Raw genomic sequence first — 19,389 nt, forward strand, 5'->3', positions numbered from 1 at the left:
AAAAATCAGTTTTCTCCAATAAAGAGTCACTGGATATATGAAACACCTTCCAGGGATGGCTCTATGCCCAGAAGTTGCTGACTAACACAAAACAATTACTGTCTTTTTGTTTTGTTTTAGTATTTTTTTGTCTTACTTATTTTTTTCTTCATTTTGTTTTGATTTTTGTTTTTTGGTGTTTGATTTTGAGAGGGAGAAAGAACATGAAGTTAGTGGGTAGGGAGGTAGAGAGATGTGGAAGGAGTTAGGCAAGGGGAAAGAATATGACCAAAATACATCACATGTAAAAAAATTAATAAAGCATTTTAAAAACACATTGTATGAAATTCTTAAAGAATATATATATATATATATATATATATATATATATATATATATATATATATATATATATATATCTCCTTCGGACAGTACATGGTCATGTTAGTCATGCTTCATTTATTTACAGACTGAAGAAAACATGCAAGATGTCTATAGTATGATAGGTAATGAGTTTATGAAAATAACTAGTGACTAAATCTAATTAAGCTTAGACACTATCCTAAAGCTTTAGATTTATCAATTCATTTGATCCTTCTAAGAATCTTATAATGTGGGATTTTCCTATAATAGAGAGGAAACTAAGACTCAGAAGTCTGTAAGGGTCAACTAGAAGGCTCAATGTGTACAAATGCTGCGTCCTAGACTATCCACCTCATCCTGATCCCCATAGTCTGCATTGTGGATGGAGATAGTCAACCCCTACATGTCACCATCCATACCTCCACTGTGGAACACACATACACACACACACACACACACACACACACACACACACACACACACACATTAAATAAATGTTTTAAAAGGGAGGGCAGAGAAAGTCTTAGAATTTCTCATGGACACTGAGAAAGCAGCTGAACTGGAGTCAAGGCAGAACCATTTCTACTGAAAAGAGAGATTTAAACACTTTTATGGAATTCTTCACAGTGAATATAGACAAGACAATCTTCTAAGTTTTTCTACACTTGTCTTCTTGGTTATCCTGAGCTTTTCTTTAAGTAAATTTATGTTGGCAATTACATTTCAGATACTGACCAACAACATGCAACTAACACTTACACCCCCAAAAGTAGAAATTAATAAAACATGGTACTGCACAGATTAATTATATACTTTCTCAATGTTATGAACATTTTTTTAATATCTGAGTTTAGTGGAATTGTCAGATCACTTCTTATTGAAAGTGTCCATTCATTCAGTCACACTGTGATTTTAAAGGAACTTTAGCTGACTTTACTTAATTTTGTTATAGAATGTAATTAGACTTCAAATGGGTATAAACACTAAACAAAGAATTATTGATACATGTATCATAACCTATAACTGGAGTCAACTGCAAATCTTCCTTTATGTAGCTAGTTTTCACTATTCAAACTCCTTGGAAATGTTTTCACTGTTTATCCAAAATATTCCAAACCCTGTGCTGAAACCACAGGCATAGTTTTAAGTTATTATCTAGTTCTCCCCAGCTTTGCCACACATTTCTCATATAATACCAGTACACTGAATATTAGTCATCAGACACTGATAAATATAATCCTATTTATTTGTCTCAGCAGATCTCCCTACTGCATGTCACACGTGGGTCAGCTGAAGCTTTACCAGCCTGTTTCCCCAGTATGATTATTAGACCTACAGCTTCCTCACCTATGATGCTCATCTAACCTGTTTAGGGATCATACAAACTGATAAGAACAGAATCATTTTCCAAGCATTAAGAGTTATATTATGAAAGAACAAATTTATTGGGAGATTCTTTTTGAGACAGGATCTCATGGAGCCCAAGCTGGTACTGAACTCGCTATTTAGTCAAGGATGACCCTGAAACCCCAGACCTCTGCTTAAGTTCTAAGATGATGAGATGAGAAGTGTGTGCCATCACCACTGGCTATTGAGAGATCCTCAACTTGCCTCTGTCAGAAACCAGAGAAAAGACATTGCAAATAGAAATCTTCATATTTCTATACTCACTACTACCCTGATATGACATGATGCATTGTAGGTATGTATACTATGCTTTATAAATGATATAATTAAAATAATAATTAATAATATTATACATAAACCAACCAATCAAAAGAAAGAAGAAAAATATAAATCTAGAGATGATAATATGACCACAAAACTAACAAGTTTTATGCAATAGACATAAAATCAGGCAGTAAACAAATGTAAATTATAGGTTTTTCATATAGGGAAAATATGGGATATCCATTAAAATTGACTATGTAATAACAAATGACAAAGGCAGATGCAATAAAATTTTAAATAATTATCAGCCTGTATATCTTACTATTTGAAATATAATTAAGTTAGGTATCAAATATTTAAAAGATGTCTATAAATTTGAAAAGGCATTAAATATGTGCTAGACTAAAAAATGGTAATAAAAGTTCTTAAACATTTAGTGATGAATATAATAAAATTGCTGTCTAGCTAATGTGTATAATTAAGAGATACATTAAAAAACTTTAAAATCTTAAATGTATTTATAGGAAAACTTTATTACTAGTTGTAATATTTTATTTTATTTTGTGTATGTGCATATATACACATATTAGTACATGCATGTTTGTAAATATGTGTGTGAGTGTGGTGTATGTGTGTACAGGTGTGCATATGTCTGTGTTCACATGAAGAGGACAAAGATGATGGTAGGATTCCTGTCTTTCATCATCTTTTTCCCTTAGGAAGGGGGTTCTCTTGATAGACTTGGGCTAAACTGACAGCAGCAGGCCCTAGAAATCCTTTATTATCTGCCCCCCTCAATGGAGCCCCAAGAGTGCTGGGATTACGGGCATGTGCACAGCCACACCTGATTTTTAATGTGAGTTCAGGCAGTCGTGTCTGCACAACAAGCACTGGTACCCACTGGTTCATGTCAATAGATCTAGCATCTTTAAAACAAGCTTTAAATCCAAGGAGCCATAAAAGAATAACAAACCAAGAATAATGAAACACCAAAAAAGAATTATGAGAGCAAAGATTCCCACAAGAATTGATTTAAAGTAAAGAATAGTGGGAAGCAAGAAAGGAAGGGAGAAAGGAGACACAGTAAGAAGACAACAAAAAGCAACATGGAAGTACAGTTTAGATTCAAATCACTGTCACATCTATAAAAATCTATGCCAATAAATTTTAAAATGTGTGAGACTAGATCTGTTTTTAGAAAATTAACTGAAGTGAAATCAGAAAAACTTACATACAAAGTAATATTAAGGAACCTGAAAGGACCATCAGAAGACAGAAAGCAAGACAGATTAATTAATAAGTAAATTTTCCAAGCCTTAAAAAAAGTTTTATAAAATACTTCTGACAACAGAAAAACAAGATAGAAGCCTAAGGCAAAACATTTTATGACACTAGCCAAACTGGAGCAGGAAAATACAAAGAAAAGAAAAACTCCAGACCAATCTTATAATTAGAGGAGAAAAACAAAACACATAGTAACAAGTCAGACTTAGTGGCAAATTGTAAGTAGAGTTCAACCTGGATTGAAAGATGGCTCAGCATCACCAAGATACTGCTCTGCAGCTCAGCATCTAGGGATTGTCATGGAGTAGTGGCATCACAGTGGATGCAGGAGCCTTTACCGATGTTCATTGTTCATTCATGAAAATCTGCTTATCAAACACATCATAAGGGAATCTCCACTAGCCTGTGATGGTTATTTAAAAACTTACACAGCAAATGTGGTGGCTGACAAAGAAACTCTTAGAACTGTCCTCACTAGTCTGGGTAGATAGGGGTTAGGGGTGAATCTCGAAGGACTTAAGAGTAAATATAAATTACAGTGTATAAAATTCTCAGGAAATTAATACAATATTTTTAAAAATACTTCCAAAGTTAAAAAAAAAAGTAGCAAGTAGGACTACATAGAATTAAAAAACTTTCAAGCATGAAAGTAAATAACCACCACGGTGTGCTGTGGATATCACTCTGTATAAATAAAATGCTGTTTGGCCAACAAATGGCACCCAACGTGGGGCAAGAGTTTCCACTTAAAACCTGAGGAAAAGGATTCTAAAATGGAGCTAAAAACAGCTTCCTAGTTGTCTCTCTCAAGTTAGGGGCAGCCTGCCGGTTTGAGCTACTATGGTGGGTTCCTGGCGTGTGCACCTGACCTGCAACGTGGTGGAAATGAGGAGTCTACAAGCAGCACTTTACTCTGCTGCATGATGGATTTAGCCTTTGCTAATTAAAAAAAAAAAAAAAAAGGTTTCTGGGCTATGTGCTGCTTTGATAGAACTGCTTCTGATAGTTGATGGTACACATGGCTCCAGACCCAGAGCTGGCAGTAAACTGTACCACTGCCACTTTGGGAAGCTGAGGTGGCAAGAGCCAGCAGCTTCAGTGGCATTTCAGTCTTACAAAGATGGATATTACACAGAAAATCTGGTTTGTGTTGTCTTTGGGATTTTTAACTACAGAAAAAGATTTGATCATAAAAGCTGTTGAGTTAAACAAATATGTAAATTTTAAAGATACTTTGACTTCAAAATTTGGATATAAGGATATGTTGCTTTGGAAAAGAGTCTCTGCTTTTGTTTCCACAAAAAGCCAGAGGCTATGGATTTGTTCCAGATTAAGATACATCAGATTAGATCATCCAAGACCACCTGAAAGGTCTCTGATGACACCATGGCCCAAATGATCCAACATCCAGAATGGTTTCAAGGCAACTGACTCAGAGGTTTACCCTCATGGACTACTCCATAATCCTAAAATTTTCTTTATGTCCCCATAAGATACAGCGTTCCCCCTCCAACAGGAAGTAGTAAGAAAAACTACATCCAAATTCCCAAAATTATCAAGCTGGCTTTAGAGATGGAATTGGCTCACTCCTTCTTTAAACCCAGGCATATTGCTTAAAAAAGAAAAAAAGAAAAAAAGAAAAGAAAACAGGTTAAGAGATTCTTATGTCCCAAATCAGAAGAGCCCTCTGATGTGGAACAGAGAAAAACCAATATTTTTATTTAAATGACGTTGATTGTAAATGTGATCTCTTTCTAAAGAAAAAAAAAGGGCATATGATATAGATATAATAGGATGAAATGGTAGATTAATGAACTTACTTTTAAAGAGCAACAACTTGTTTAAAATGTCTTACATTAGTATAGATTTTAGTCTATTGATACAAACCTAAAGTTAATTTTGTTATACTGTATATATATTTCTACTCTTGTTTGAGGTATTATGTTTATACAACTCATTTAGATTGTAATGGATAATTAAGAAATAAAGATCAATTAGTCTTTCTAGATATACATAGGTATATTTCAGATAGACAGGTAATCTTTAAACACTTCAAAGGTCTACAGAATATGGCATTTAAAATATTTTTAAAATTTAGACTTTCAGGACAATGAGACATGTCTGCTCCTGGCAGCAGCAATTTACTTCAGAGAAGAGGATGTACATTGAAGACACTTCATATGGAGTTTATCTTCACTTTGACAAAAATAGCCATTTGGGCAAGAAACTGTTCTTACCTGGACTGCTTGATCAACTGGACATGCAGGACCCATAGAAAGATGACCACTGAATTTTGCTTGACAAAATGGTCCTTCAGGTTCCTGCTTCACAGAAGAAGCTGCCAGACATTCTACAGGACACTAAAAAAAAAAAAAAAAAATGACCAAGAGATTCTAGCCCTGTGGGCTGAAGACAAATGCCCCAACTTTACAAAGGAACATAAGGTGACTGTCCAGGCTGCCAGCTGTCTCTGTCTACCCTACAAGACTCCCAAAAGTTGCTTGCATCCTTCTCCTGGTTCTCAGGTAATATTATATCCTTCTGAGGTCTTTGATGTAGTTGAAGACTAGATAGTTATAATTTTCCTTAGTTATGATAAAAGATAAGTTAGATATTAAACCTTAGACTCATAAATATAGGATACATAGACTATTTTGTTTAATTTTGCCAAAACAAATAGACTAGATATTATAACTATAATTCTTGCTTGATAATTGTTTTGTTATATATAATTTTACTATGTAAAAGTTAAAATCTTCCTTTTAAAAAAAAAAAAGAAAAGGGGAAGTGCTGTGGATATCACTCTGTATAAATAAAATGCTGTTTGGCCAGTGGCCAGGCAGGAAGTATAGGCGGGACAAGAGAGAAGAGAATTCTGGGAGATGGAAGGCAGGGGCAGAGAGACGCTGCCAGCCACTGCCATGACAAGGAAGATGTAAGGTACAGGTAAGCCACGAAGCACGTGGCAAAGTATAGACTAATAGAAATGGGTTAATTTAAGACAGAAGAACTAGATAACAAGAAGCCTGCCATGGGCATACAGTTTGTAAGCAATATAAGTTTCTGTGTGTTTACTTGGTTGGGTCTGAGCGTCTATGGGCCTGGCCGGTGAGAGAGATTTGTCCTGACTCTGGGCCAGGTAGGAAAACTCTACCTACAAAGGTGAAGCAACAAGAAGATTTTATTTTTATTTTCAAGATATGCCTCAGGAAGGGGATGGGAGTTGGAAAAGAGAAAGCTAGCTGAGTCCCAGTAGGAAGACATTCAGGTACTCATCTTTCCCTGATCTTGACTGTGGCTATGACTAGCTGCTTCAAGCTCCTACCACTGACCATGCTATAAACTATACACCAAAACTCCTTCTCCCCACCCTTCAAAACATGAAATTATATGGAATAGGAATATAAAAATGATTAAAATACATTATATACATGAATAAAATTGTCAACAATTAATCATTAAAAAACAACTCAATTCTTCCCATCAAGTAAATACATCACTGTATTTTCCATCTGAAAAGAAAAATAAACCAACATTTTAAACTTATATTTCTGTTTAACTTTACAGGAAAAAATAAGTCTCAAAAAGTTACTTATCATTGATCACACCGGTTCCTCCTATCTGCTCTGTGTCACTCAGCACAAAGACCACAGAATTAAAACAGCATGAGAAGTGGGTCTCATTTTAACTGCAATTTGTTTTTTTCAATATGTATAACTTGCTAGAAATGTCTCACAATAATAAATGAGTCTGGAGGAACTTCTGCATTTGATGGTAAATTAAAAGCTGCCTTTGTGTGATCTGGTAAAGGGAAAGAGTTGGAGAGAAGAAGAATCAATTCTATCCCTATGAAAGGCTAAAGGACATCAGAAACACACAAAGATTAGTAGGACAGTGGAAAGAAATGGGGAAAGAAAGGGTAACAGCAGAATTCTACAAAATCCTTCACAGAGAAACAGTCAGGAGCGGCCATCCTGAGTTGCTTCTGCCTGGCTAAGGGGAAGCCACAGCTGCCAGAAAGGTGCTGTTACCTCCTGGACACAGGCACAAGAACAAGCTGGACTGACTGAGTGAACTGCAGAGATGTGATGTATCCAGAGCTGGATATGTTGAAGGTGGAGAAACACTAGTGCAGCACTGGCTGTGTCAACTGCACATGAGCCTGAAGCTGGGACCCCTAGCTTCAAGAGACTCCCAGAGCGACTAGCCTAGAGAAGATATAGAACACATCTGCCTGACCACTGTCTAGACAAGTGCAAAGAGGGGACATTTAGTAAGGCTGGCAGAGAGTCACAAGTGGATGCAACTCTTCTCAAGCCACAAGGGCAAGACATCAGTGAAAAGGCATCTGAAATCAGTCCAGGAAGACATCACCCAGGACAAAGGTAGAGACAAGTGTGGACATGCCTGCCATACTCCCTCAGACCCTCCCTCAGTTCCACAAAAGCCAATACAGAAAATATGATTCCCAGCACACCAGAGAAAAAGCTGGGCCTGGCACATAGGCAGGTCTCACCCTGGAGAATTCCTACAGGAAACAGAGTCCCAAAATGAAACTCCTCTCTGCAGGAAGGACATTCAAATCTAACTGCTTGACTTACAGAAAAGGCTGCTATCCCTGAAAAGCCTGCTACAAAACCAACCTAGAAGAAATACAGATTAATGATAGATCTTCTATCTCAGTTTACATTTTTATTTTTATTGGACTTTTGTACTCATTTATTTGTTATGTTTTAGCTCACATCTTGTCTAAACAGGTTTTTATCACTCTCCATTGTTTTTCTGCACCCATCATAATATGTCTTCCATTATTTCTCATAATTCTTAGCTCATATTTCCTCAGTACTAGAAACCAAGATAATGAGATAATTGTGGCCAGAAAAACCGTTCAGAGTCCTACTTTAAAACGAGATCAATGACTATACAGAGGATTCAAATTAGCAGACAAATGAAGTAAAGAAATCAATTCAGGACCCGGACAAAAGAGATACCAAAGTAGATGAAACAGTCAATAATTTGGATGAGATATTCAAAAACACAAAGGAAAATGCAGCAAAAAAAAGTTGATACTCTCAGAAACAACCAAACAGAAATGTTGGAAATTAATAATCAATCAAATTTTAAAATCCATTAGAAAACATTGTATTTGAAATATCAACACACCAAAGCAAACAGAAGAAAGAATATGAGTCATGAACAATAAGGTCAGGACAACACACACTCAGACACACATAAAGAATAATACATAAGTAAGGCCAAAGCTTCCAAGAACTCTGGGCAAATGATCCACTGGTACAAGAAAAAGCTGACAAAAAGTCTAAGGCACAAGCAATTTATTCCACTGAATTATAATGAGAAATTTCCTAAACCTAGAAAAACAAATGGAGAAACAAACACAAGAGGCGTTTTAGAAACCAAAATAAACTTTACCAGAGAAGACATATCCATGACACATCATACTCAAGATGCCAAAAGTACAAATCAAAATAAATAAATAAATGCTAAAAGGGAAAAATGCCAACTTATCTATGAAACCAGACATATCAGAACAATATCAGATATCTAACTGGAAACCATAAAATCCAAGAAAATAGATATAGAACTATATATTTAAACCTGGAAAGCAAATAAATATCCAGCCAAGATTAGATAGATACAAGATAGATAAATAAATAGATTGATAGATGTTAATTTGATGTTAGATGATGATGGTGATGAAGATAGATAGATAGATAGATAGATAGATAGATAGATAGATAGATAGATAGATAGATATGTGATAGAAAGATATAGATATATAACAAAATTGTCTTTTAACATTGATGGAGAAGCCAGGCAATGGTGGTACCAGCCTTTAATCCCAGCACTCGGAGGGCAGAGCCAGGCCGATCTCTGTGAGGTCAAGGCCAGCATAGTCTACAGAGTGAGATCCAGGACAGGCACCAAAACTACACAGAGAAAACCTGTCTCAAAAAACAAACAGACAAACAAACAAACAAACAAATTAATAAATAAATAGATTTGATGGAGAAATGAGGACATTTCAAAACAAACACAAACTAAGCAAATTCAGGGCCAGCAAATCAACACTGTAAAAAATAATTAAATGAATACTATACATACACCCAAAAAGGCACCCTCAGTCAATTAATAATTTCATAAATAGAATATAAGAATAAATGAGAGTTAGAAAGGAATTTAGATTATTGTGGTGGCTTGAAAGGAAATGGTCCCTAAAGGGAGTGGCACTATTAGGAGGTGTGTCTTTGTTGGAGTAGGTGTGGTCTTACTGGAGGAAGTATGTCACTGTGGAGGTGGGCTTTGAGGTCTCAAATATGCTTGCCTGAGGGTCAAGATGTAGGAACCTCAGCTCCTTCTCCAGCACCATGTCTGCATGCACACCACCACATTCCCAGCCGCCATGTTCCCCACCATAATGATAATGGACTAAACCTCAATTAAATATTTTCCTTTATAAGAGTTGCATGGTGTCTCTTCACAGCAATAGAAACCCTAACTAAGCCAATTGTCCCACACAATTAATGAGTAAACAGCAAGCAAAAGTATAATATTAAACAGCAAGAGACAGGTAGGCACATAGGTAGGTAGATGGATAGATAGATAGATAGATAGATAGATAGATAGATAGATAGATAGACAGATTTTAAAAAGAGCAATTAAGAGAGGAAATAAAAACTAACATTAATTCAATGAACCACAAAACCCCACCAAATCCAGAAGAATCAGTGAATTCTTCTCAATAATAAACACAAATAGCCTCAACTAACTATTTAAGAGATGCACATTGACTTACTGGATTGAAAAACAAGATTGAACTCATGATTTTCTTCAGGAAACACACTTCACTGACAGAGATAGTCACAAACTGAGTCAGAGGATGGAACCTGCTTTGTCAGTCTTTATATTTGGTCAGTCCTAGCTGCTGCTAGCTGCTTCCCTCAAGGTGTACACATAGCTGAGTTCAACAGCTTGAGTTTATGAACACAGTTCCCCTTCATGAGCCTCCCCTTCCGCTTCCATATCTAGGCTTTTTAATGGACAGCCCACAACTTCCGTATGATATCTTTTAAAGACTGCTCTCTTCAGTCCATTACAATCAAGTTCTAGACCACTGCTCCACTAAGATATGCCGGGGAAGCACTTAATCTTATGACATCAGCTTTTTAGAATTAGTGCATATGAATTGCACAAGTGATGAGCTTACTTGTGACATTTTCACAAATGCACATAACATCTTCAATCACATTCCATCTCTCGATTCCCTTTCTCAGCTCCCTACCCTTTCCCACTCATACATCTCAAATTTGAGTCTTTATTTTATTTTCATGATCCTTTTTTTTCTTTTTCTCCTATTGTTAAGTGCTTCTATGGAAGGACATTATGATAGAAGTAATTTTTAGTGTTCCAAATAGTACACTCTAAATATAGGTCATTTTCTTCTAATTTTAAGGGAAAAGAAATTTTTTGTGTCATGGAGTTTTGATACTGGTATCTGGGGTAATTCATATGACTTGAGGATATGTAATATAAAGCATAGACAATATTGCATTATTAGGATTTTTTGAAGGGAGAAATCATTTTGATACATTTTTTCTATTTTTTTGTTTTTTCCTTATTAAAAATTTTTTTATTTATTTTACATACTAACCACAGATCCCCCTCTCATCCCTTCTCCTACATCTCCACTCCAGCCTTACCCCCAAACCCACCTACTCCTACCTTTCTCCAAAAAGGTAAGGCCCTCCCATGTGGAGTCAGCAAATCCAGGTACATTCAGTTGAGGCAGGTCCAAGCCCCTCCCCCTATATCAAGCCTGTGCAAGATGTCCCACCATAGGTAATGGGCTCCAAGAAGCCAACTCATGCACCAGGGATACGTCCTGATCCCACTGCCAGGGTCCTCTTAAACAGACCAAGTTACACAACTATCTCACTTATGAAGAGGGCCTAGTTTTAATCATTGTAAAACTTAAAGTTACAGTGCTTGCACACTTACCTGACAAATTCTATCTAGATTTGACTTTGAACTCTGACCAAACAACATGAAGAAAATATGAAAACAAGCCCAGGGCTTGTCTTTTCTTGAAGTTGCCTCTGTATAATTTTGGCAGCTCTCATATCAGCTGCAAGAAAAAAGTAATAGTACATCAGCCACGTAAGCTAAAAGCTTTTCTCTGGGAGTATTGATGACTCATCTTTTCGTTGCTAGTTTTAAGGTGATGAACACTTGTTTTGAAAAATGTGAATTTTCTCTATTGCTGTATTTAATTAAATTCAAAAATCCTGGAGAGGTGCAACCTTTAAGACTGCAAATTTAAGCTCATAAAAGTCAGATAATGGGAAAGTGAAGGTTGGGATAGCAATGTTAACTCATGCATTGCATAAAGGTTGCGTTTTGCATGACTAATTAGGCAGCTGAAGCAAGGATGATGCCAATGAGGTATTTTCCTTCCACACCCCAAACCTTGTGACTATTTTTAACTAGCCTTTCTATATGCATCATTTAGTAAGAGCCAAAAATACTTTTAGCATAATTTAATGTTCTTATTTTTTTCTGTGAAGTTGCATTAGCTTTGAAAATTACCATGTGGTGTGGGTGGGTACTAAGATAACCACATTCTGTTTTTTTTTTTTTTTTCTGAAAAGTGTTTTGGTTTTTAATATGGGAAAAACTAGTACAGTAAGACGATTGGGGAATTTCTATATTAACTTTACTAGAGTATTTTCCAAGAGATTGTTACTTAATGGTGTTTTGGAAGATTCAGCAGTCAACTCTCAGAGCAAGTTGTGGTAGAACCGAAGGGTTGAGGGTGCTGAAGCCTGTCTTAGTTATTCTTGTCACTATGACAAAGTATAATAAGCAACTTAATGGAGAAAAGATTTGTTTTAGTTCATGGTTTGAGGGATATAGGGCATGGAGAAATCATAGTAGTAGGTGTGGCTCTGCTGTGGTAATGGGAACTTGCTCACATTGGTGTGAATCGGAAAGCCAAGAAGACTAGAAGCTGCATCAGGCTATCAACCTTAAAGCCTATCCTGCTGTGACCTATTTCCTCCGGACAAGCTCCAGCTTTAATACTTGCAAGCATGCTAATCTGTGACCTATAGTTTACATGCATCCCAGGATAGCTATGCATGTGGCCCAACCCATTGGTAGATGACAAGGACATGTCACAATATCAAAAAGTTGGACAGTCCTGAAGGTTTTATCACCTCCTCCAAATATTAGTACCAATTGGAGAGCAAATAGTCAAACACAGGAGCCTCTGTGAGACATTTTTTATTCAAACAATAATAGAACCAGTTGATATGGGTCGGGCCCTATTTTGTTGCTTAATAGCTATATTATCTGAAGTAACTTAGTAATTCATATGATTTTGTTGGCTCAACTATAAAACTGAAGATAAACTCTACCCTGTAGAATGGTTATAAGGATCAAAGACACTAAATGGTATTGAGTTATTATTTTACAGTTGTTTAATAGGGAATAGTGTTATAATGATCCTTCTGAACATTTGAAATATTTCCTTTTTTCTCCCCAAGTACAACATACTACCAAATTAGTTTGACACCTTGTCAGATGTGGCAGACATGGAACACATTTTGCAGTTTCTTGGCCACATATTTTCTTCCTGGCTCTCTCTGCTATCAGTGACCTTTCTAAAGATTCATTTTTATTACAGTAAAGGATCCCATCATCTTTGTGAGAAAGCCTCATATCCATCCAGATTTTTGTCTGGATCCTGTTTTCCACAAGTCTATGGCCCTCTGGACATGCTATTTCTGATTAGTATGTGAGCGAGACCCGCTCCCTTCCCCCACCCCAGGGTATTCTTGAGGAGGGAGAAATGAGAAATATGTAGATAGAAGTATAGAGGACAGAGACAGTTAGAAACACAGGATAGACTTGGAAGGGCCTGGATCAAAACCCACCAGCCCCTTCTGTCTCTTTTAAAAGGGCTTTTAAAGGAATGCCCGGGGTGGAGCAAAAGACCTCACCCCAGCATAGCCAAGTTCAGACCATCCCAGGCACCTGGTGACCATGCACATGGTCAAGCCATCCCCTAATGCAGCCCTGCTGTAAAGCAAGCTCAGATCTTACTAGGAAGCTTTTGTGGGCTCCCACAAGTATGTGCTCACCCACATGGCCCACATGTTACACATGCCCATTTGTTCCTAGATGATCAACTCTGGCAATGGGTATTTTTGTTTTTGAGGAGCTGTGAAGTAATAGTAAAGCAAAGGTATACATGTGTGGAGTTATTTCTGCCCTGAGAAAACTCATATTAGAAATTAGAAATTATAATTTCTAATTATAATTCCCAGAACACCAAAGTGAATTGTTTCTTTCAGGTCTCAAAGAGAATGGACCAAGTCATTCCAATCATTCTACATCAATCTCACATGGGACAGTGTTATGCATGCATTATTTACTTTTAAAAGTGTATGTCTATAAATGCATAATGACAGCTGTGACCTCAGTATCTATCTTGAGGGAAGAGATAGCCATATGAGTCACTTGTTAGCCTACTGGCAAGACTTGGCATAGACAGTGCATGAGTTTGCTGAGTTCTCACTGATGTTAGTATTCCCATTTACATAGGATGCTCCAGTTGTAGACAGATTGTAATATGGAAATGCTATGGGCAAACTTTCTTGTGTTAGCTCACATGGTGGGCCAGGTAGACTAATACACTGTTACCCAAGAAGGGGAAGGTACTTTTAGTAGAAATATGAGCTGATAAAAATGGGTCAAAAATCGTCAATTCTCGAAAACAAATTTGAAAGTACTATTTTTGATCTAGGATTATAAAACAATCCATATTGATTCTTTATTCACTTGGGCATGGACCACGTGAATAAGAAAATCTCTCTTCATAAGCAGAGACTTCAGTGCTAAAACTGTGGAAGATTGTAAATGGGATCACACTCTAAGAAGGGTGATAGGTAAGAACGACCCAGCAAACTGATGTAGAGAGGCACTCCCCATATCCAGGCAAATAGGAAAGCTTTCTTTTGAAATCATACATGAGCCTACTAAACAATTATGATTTTTCAGGTCTCTCTTCCCCTAAATGCTGAATTAATTCATTTATACCATCGCAATTCTTTTTGTTAAGAGGAGTGAAGTGAATGGTGTCTTAAAGATTGAATGTGAGTTCCCTTTATAGTACATGGAGGGGTGTTCAAGATAAGTGGTTTTAATTTTTAAGAGAAGACATTATAAATTTTAGATGAACTTTAATACCAAAGAAGAGCTAGGGGCTATCCTGAAGAATTGTGAGTCTATTTTCTTAAGGGTGAAAGGGGACTTTGGGCCTTAATGATTTGGGGGACAAATATACAATACTTCAAGATGTCTAATCTCAATTACATTAAAATTTGGCTTTTGTTTTTTTTTTTTCAATAGAGTTTCTTTTTCTTACAAAAAGTATTATATTTTGGAAAGCTGAATGCTGAAAACACATTAAGTCCTCAGCAGGGTGTATGGTGAAAATGTCTGGATGTTTTATGTTAAATTACAGCCCAAGCTGGCTGTGGGAGATAGGATTAGAGGTAGCTCTGAGGTGGTCATGGGACTGGAGATGGATAGTAGCTAGCCAAAGAATCACTGGTGATTGAATGATATCATATTGGAATCCTCAACATGTTTGATGTGGCTCTGTGTTGAACCTGCTGAAAGATTAGAAGTGCAGGTCCAGAATTGGGTGAAGTCACAGTCCAGGACTTATTCTATAACTCTATTTAAAAATCTTCCCTTTCTCTAACAGGGCTGCTGATTTGCTAAGACTTTTAGAAACCCTGACAAGGAGGAGCAAGAGTTGAGACTAGTTTTAGGTAAGTTCAGGATATATCTGTAATTGTTAAGTGTTTCAAAAATCATAGGGAATATATATATACATTTAAGAAAATGATCACATGATTTTATAGGCAAAATGGAATCTCCTGTGTAATTCATTATCTGTGTTCCTTCCATCTCAGTGGTAAAACTCTTGAGCATTTCCCTACTCCTTCATATACTTTTATTCTGTTATAAGATGTGTATTTTGAAAAAAATGAATAAGTATTATTTTTGCTTTTTTTCAGTTCTCAGAATTGAACCTGGGCTTTGCACATACTAGGCAAGTATTGAGTCTTTTTTAATCTCATAATTGTTTGGTTTTGAAACAAGTTTCCCCCATCTGCCTCTGGAATGCTAGAACTATAGGTGTATAAGGACACCTCCTCTGGCTAGAAGGAAAATAGATGATAGGAGAGATATAAATAATTGGCCTAGAGAAGAGTGTCAAAGGTATACCTGTCTTGACATCTTTTCCCTCTATGGAAAAATGAAAGTGTCTATGCAGAGAACAGGGTTGATAGTAGCTAAGTGGTTCTGGAGAAAGAGGTAAATGTTTGGAAAGGGTGATGTAAGGAATAAAAATACTTATTGCGGGTTGCTGAGGTTGGAATCTAGACACTGTTAGTTTGGTATTAGAACTCTTCTATTCCAATTTCAACCAACCTCTCTCAGCATCTGAGACACAAAAATGAAGAAAGCAAAGCATATCCATTCCGGGGTATGGAAGCTGACACTGATTCTAAGAGTGTTATTAGTAAGCAAGCAGATAACAGGCTTCTAGGCAATATGTAGAAGAAAAGAAGCCAGGAGTGGGCAGTACACAGAAAACTAGGAAGCAAATAATTTAGAGAATTTGATGCTTTATTTAATTATCAAAACTTCTGCTCAGTGAAGATACTTGTGACTTCTTGTGCTTTCTTAGCCATATTAAGTGAGATGCCCATGCTGCTCTTCCAGAGGGGAAGGAGATACAACTTTTACCAAATATAGGTAAATAGTAATATGGACCACGAAGGCTCCTATGGACCTAATATGTGGTTGTTTCCCTGCTCCTCATTTTTTGTGAGGGAATACACAATCTCTGAACTATGAAATAAGGACACCAGAATTAGAAGAACCTAGTAAACTCCAAAAATTGCTCCACCCATGGCCTCATGCTTTGCCAAGCATATTATCATTGAGAAAGGGACTTATTATAAGACTAGGGTGATAACAGAGGCAGAAGACAGCAGAGGACAATGGCCTTCCACAGACTCTACAGAATGGTAGGTGGCCTATTAAATAAATGTAGACCTCAGACATCATTTTTTACATGTTGAACAGCTGTAATTAAAGACACAATGGCTATGTACAACTATATTTCCAAAGGCTAGAATGTATATCTTTAACCTAAGAGATGGTTAAAATTAGCCACATAAACCATCCTTCCTAGTGACCTTATTACATGGTGTGTGCTCAGTTTTCCTGAAACTTCCATCTTTGACATATTTCTGGGCCTGGTCCCCCAAAAGAGGAAAGAGGAATGATGTATTTAAAGGAGTTTTTAAGCATATTGTCACTTTGGTTCCTCAAGGCAGAGAATAAACAAGGGAGTGTCTGTACAGTCAAAGATAATGAATTCTAATTACCAACATTACCTAGTACTCCTAAAATAGCAGGGCAGGACACAGAGCATCTGGAACTCTGGTTTGTAGCATGACTCATGTTCCTACTCAAAGGGATTATCATAAATAGTCACAAAAAAAAAAAAAAAACTACTGCTGTAAAGGCAAGGCAGCCAGGAGTCAGATTCCATGGAAATGAAGTCTCAGTTATTCTCCTAGATGAGCAATACATGATGTGAAATTCTTGTAAAGCATGACAGTAGTTAGGAACACACGGCAGACAAGATGAGCATCCACTTTAAAGGGCCTCTGAGCCAATAGTAGAAGGTGTAACTACAGTTTGTTCTACTGTTCTTCCCTCCATTCCAGTTTGAAGAGTTTTCATTCACTTGTGCAAACCCACTGGGGAAGAAGTAGAGTCATTATGCCATCTCAACATTGGCGATTGCACATTCTGGTAGGAAGCAGGGACTGAGTACGTGGGAGAGGTCCAAGAGGTGGATGGCAACAAATTTCTCTTCCATGTCTTCTAAGCCATCACGGCTTCATCTGGCCCTGGTTCTAGTTGTTGTGGGCACATTAATCCAACCCCAAATAAGCTCCTACTAACTTCACACTCACATTGCTGGCATGTCACCTCGTGCCTGACTAAAATCCCTTTCCTCTGTCCCCTTTAGATATTTATTCAGGAACAAGTAAGACAGGAAGCAGTGGATAAATTATTCTTCTTTGAAGTCAGAAATCAGAATGTGAGACAGAAATCCATTTTCAAGTGATTTATTGAAGTACTCCCAAGGGGGAAAAAATAAAGCCTGAGGCAAGCAGGTGAGGATGGAAAAAGGAACAAGCAAGATTTACCTCAGTCAGAGACTAGCTTGGGCCAGACCCCATGGGATTCTCTGCAGCATGAAAGAGCGAAGGGATGGTCTTTTGAAACCCCTGCCAGGCAGCCACTGTTGCGGGTTTCCCTTGTGTCTGGGGACTTGACTTTGCACTGCCGAGACTCCGGCAATTCTCCAGAGAAGGCAGCAATGCCGTGCCAGGGGCAACCAAGGCAGATGGGAACCGATTTGCCTGCCCGGAAACAAACTCAGCCGGGCCTCCAAGAACATCCTCTATCGGCTCTGATAATGAAACTTGACAGGCTGTGAACAGGGATCTTTGAGGGACAAACCAGCTTCACAACAATCTTTCTGCCAGATGTTCTCGCTCTGCCTTGCCTTACTCTTGCTTTCTGGGAGTGAACCCTCAATCAGCCAGAGCAAAGACACCCACTGCCTGACGTTCTGTGTTCTGTGGGACTGAAGCAAGACTAACCTGCAAAGAAGAGCCAAGAGATGCGTGACCTGAGGGGATATGCACCAGGGATGATACATGGAAGGAAGATTCAACCCTCCATCTCAGCTAAGGTTCCTGTGGACGCCACTGGGTGCTTGGTGAAGGTTGGCCTTGCACAATACTTATGAAGCATTTTGCTAAAACTCATATTACCCGGAGGAAATAGCCAGTTTAAAATCACAGTCCTGCCAGTCAGATAACGGCTATGTGTTTGCCGGTCACTACAAGGGCCTTTGAATTGCTCTTAATTGCTGGAGTGTAACTACTTTCATGTTAGCAGAGAGAAAGAAAAAATTTCTTAAGCCCTGTTTGAATCGCTTTGCCAACAGAATTTCACGTTGGTTATTATGTGCTCCTTCACATCTAGGGAACGTTCAATAAGCAGCCCATTATCAAAGTACCTTAATCCCAATCAATGTGCATTCATTTACCAGGGCAGGAAATATGACTGTATACGACTGTTATGTCTGTCAATACTATCACCATTAATTATATTTGTTAATTGCTTTATGTCCCTAGGTTCAAAACGCTTCCCGCTAGGAACAACTGTGGCCTCACCACACCGCTCACAGAACGAGCCAGATGTAGCTGCCAGTGTGGTCCTGTCCCCTTCCAGACACGGGTTCAGTAAGAACTGTCAGCCAAAGAAAGACTGGGATGCTGAGATGCTACTAGGCGTTGGATACATTCTGGGTGAAGAATCAGCTGCAGCAGTTCTGGCTGGAAAGACTGGGATGCTGGGCAGCAAAGGAAACTGAAGCCGAGATTCCCTAAAAGCAGTTTGGAGGGATCACAGTGATATGTGCTCAAAGCTCTGCCCCAGTGAGGTAAAACACAGAACATGCAAAACGTGTGGATTCTGGCATAGTCCCATTAACAGGTGAGACTGTTGTCAGGCAAATACTGACAGACATCCCAAGCTGGATGTAGGGTTTGGGGAAGGACCAGCTGAGATCCAACCTGGGAAAGAAGACCTGTGGCCCAGCAGCAAACAGGAACACAACCCAGGAGACCTGCCTGACTTCTTCTGCACATCAGGCACAGCAAGTACTGTGTGGAATGTTAGAGTACCGCATAACACACAGGTAGGGGACAAGGATTTCAGGCTGGGGAGTTCCTGAAGAAAGTGGGTGCTGGGTAGAAACTGCTCTTAGCAGAGAGAACATAAGTATTGAACTTGCTTGAATGGCTTCCACTAGCAGCCTTCTTCCCAGCTGCAGAGCCTCCCACAAGGGAGTATGGGGGCAGAGCTGCGATCACTTCAACTAGGGAGAGTCAGTGACGGGTG

The 19,389-nt window shown here is 38.0% G+C and overlaps 1 pseudogene; it reads left to right on the plus strand.

The window, feature by feature from the left end:
* Nucleotides 1-18,859, plus strand: part of LOC118595251 — a 91,786-nt pseudogene extending 72,927 nt beyond the window's left edge.
* Nucleotides 18,860-19,389: the final 530 nt, after the last annotated feature.

This window comes from Onychomys torridus, chromosome 14, assembly GCF_903995425.1.
Source record: "Onychomys torridus chromosome 14, mOncTor1.1, whole genome shotgun sequence".
Classification (NCBI taxonomy): domain Eukaryota; kingdom Metazoa; phylum Chordata; class Mammalia; order Rodentia; family Cricetidae; genus Onychomys; species Onychomys torridus.